General features: G+C 51.8%; 1 protein-coding gene across 1 annotated transcript in view; it reads right to left on the bottom strand.

The window, feature by feature from the left end:
- Positions 1-1,594, bottom strand: part of LOC122257892 (uncharacterized) — a gene marked incomplete at its 3' end in the record, with an annotated part of 91,189 nt that extends 89,595 nt beyond the window's left edge. The window contains 1 exon segment of the mRNA XM_086550183.1: positions 488-1,594.
- Positions 1,595-2,500: the final 906 nt, after the last annotated feature.

The following is a 2,500-nucleotide window of genomic DNA, read 5'->3' as shown; positions in this document are numbered from 1 at the left end:
TCATGACGGTCTTAGCACGTTAATCGAATTCAAAAAGTTATTCTCTTATTCGGTCGTATCGTTATAACTTCCATTGGTTGCATGGTGCCTAAAGCGAGATATAATGTGCATAAACACATTTAGGGATAAACGGCATATGAGTACTTTTCTTTTAGAGTCTGGAAGTATATCTACTTCCGTTCATAATCAAGTTTTGAGTGACACTCCTGCCGGTCACTCGTACTCTCACCCTAAAGCCTAGAGAATCTCCCTTCCCTCTCTCCCTCCCTCCCTTCTTTCCCTTCCTCTCTGCCCTCTTTCGCTCCCCTCCTTTCGTCCTTTTTTCCCTCTCTGCTGTCTTTTCCTCCCTCCCTGCCCTCTTTCCCTCCCTCTCTGCCCTCTTTTCCTCCCTCTCTGCCCTCTTTCCCTCCTTCCCTCCCTCTCTGCCCTTTTCCCCTCCTTTCCTCCTTCCCCAGCGCCCTCCCATCGGCGCCGTGTGTCTACTTACTCTTTCAGTCGACATGTTTCAGCAGTGAAGACCTGAAGGAGGAGCCTGTGCTTGCGTCACTGTGTGTTACGCGCTCTCATAGCCCTGGCGTGTCACAGCTCAGGTGGGGCAGCGGCTCTCACTCTCTCTCACTGTATCATAAGGGGGCGTCGGCGGCACTGTTTGGCACTGTTACACTTCACAGGTTTTATTTTCAATTTTTCCCTTTCTCTCTCAATGCCCACGAACTTTCAGGCTTTCGGATCTTAAAGCAATGCAAGCTGGCACGAGTGGCTGGCCCCAGTAAGCGATGCCTACACTGGTGGCTAGCTCACCACACAACAGCGGGCCGCGCCATGTTCGGCCCGACTCTCACTCTCTCTCTCATTCTCCTTCGTCTATTGATTTCTTTCCCGCGCTCCGTCTGCCAAGCGAGCCTCGGGAAGCGCAAGCGAGCTCACTCCACACTCACGGCGGAGCTCCCGTTTCAACAACAACAGCACTTTCTTCTTCGGAGCCTCTTTCTGCCTCGATTTCGATCACACTTTCGCTTGGGATTCACTCTGGCGGACCCACACTATCGATGGCACTCACGAAACAAACGACAGCGCCCCATAATTGCAGAAAGGAAACGGAGTAAAGAAGAAGAGTTGCGAAGTAATCATATGGCCCAGATAATTCCGCTGTTCGAACGTTTTGTACTTTTCCGCGATGTGTAGGAACGTTGGATTTCGAGGTCGAGCCCGAGGCCGTTCGGACTTCGATCGGAAAGAGACCAAAAGAAACTTGCGGGAAGACCGGAAGGGTTCACATTCCCCCGCTCACTCTCCGACCGCCGCTACGTCCACCGATTGAGCGAAGAATCCACGATGACATTCCTGATCGCCCGCGGCCGTAGTCGCTCGCTGCGGTCTCGTCACTGCACTGATACTTCTCGTATCTCCGTCATCGAAGACAGAAACGAGGATCTACAGCCCCAAAGGTATAGACGATCTGTATTCCAGAACAATGGTCAGCAACAGATGGAGAGCTCAAACAGATATTCCTACGGCGAAAAAATCGTAGATAACGCGGGTTGGTTTGGGTTGTTTCTTCCGGCATGCATGAAAGAGCGGCGCCTACAACCGACCGTCTTCGGCCGCGCGCCTGTACTGCGAGCCGGGGTCACGGCGCTCGCGGTCAGCCCGGTCTGCAGGTGGAAGGGGGGGCTATGAAAGGGGGGGAGACGGATCGTGAGAGGGAGTCGGGGAGGGGGATACGAAGGTGAGGGAGGAGGAGGAGGGAGGGATAGGAGGGGGTACGAAGGAGACCGAGAATAGGGGAGGGGACGGATAGGAAGGGACAGGAAGTTTAAGAAGGGGGGGAAGGGATAGGAGGGGATCGGAAGGAGGGTGAGAAGGTTAGAGGGGAAGGATAGGAGGGGGTAGGAAGGAAGATGGCAACAGGGAGGAATGAAAGGAGTAGAGGAGGGGAGGGGGAACGAAATGTGGGGTAAGGGAGGAGGAGGAGGGAGAGGGTAGGGAGGTGTCAAAGAAAGGTGGAGGGGAACAAGGGGGGAAGGAGGGAAGGGGGAGAGGGAGGTGCAAAAGTGAGGAGGAAGAGGGGGTAGGAAGCAGAGACAAGGGCCTGTCCGATCTATATCTAAGTGCTGTTGGCATTCCTGCAAGGAAAATCTGTTTTTGACACTCGGTCAGGCGCAAGCACCGAGGCGTAATGAGAGGTACCGCGCGAGGCGTATTCTGAAATAACTCATCATAAAGCTCAAGGGATGTGTATGTAGCGACTGCCATTCTATCAAGAAAATTTACACAGTACCTATTTGCCTTTACTGACCTATTAATTTCAGTTTAAAGAAAATTGTTATAATATTTATCTTCGGTAAAGAAAACGGAAAGTTGCTCTGGTCTCCTCGAACCACCATTGACTAAAAGCAAAACAGGGAAGAGGTATAAAAAAAAGAAAAAAAACTGCGCTATTCATGGTCATTACAATGTGTTGTTGAAGGTTTATTGTGTATTCACCACTTCGGAGTAA

Source organism: Penaeus japonicus, unplaced genomic scaffold (genome assembly GCF_977035675.1).
Source record: "Penaeus japonicus unplaced genomic scaffold, GWHDUDI00000001_assembly GWHDUDI00000023, whole genome shotgun sequence".
Lineage (NCBI taxonomy): Eukaryota > Metazoa > Arthropoda > Malacostraca > Decapoda > Penaeidae > Penaeus > Penaeus japonicus.
Note: the sequence above shows the minus strand (reverse complement) of the source record. Positions and strands in the feature narration are given on the sequence as shown.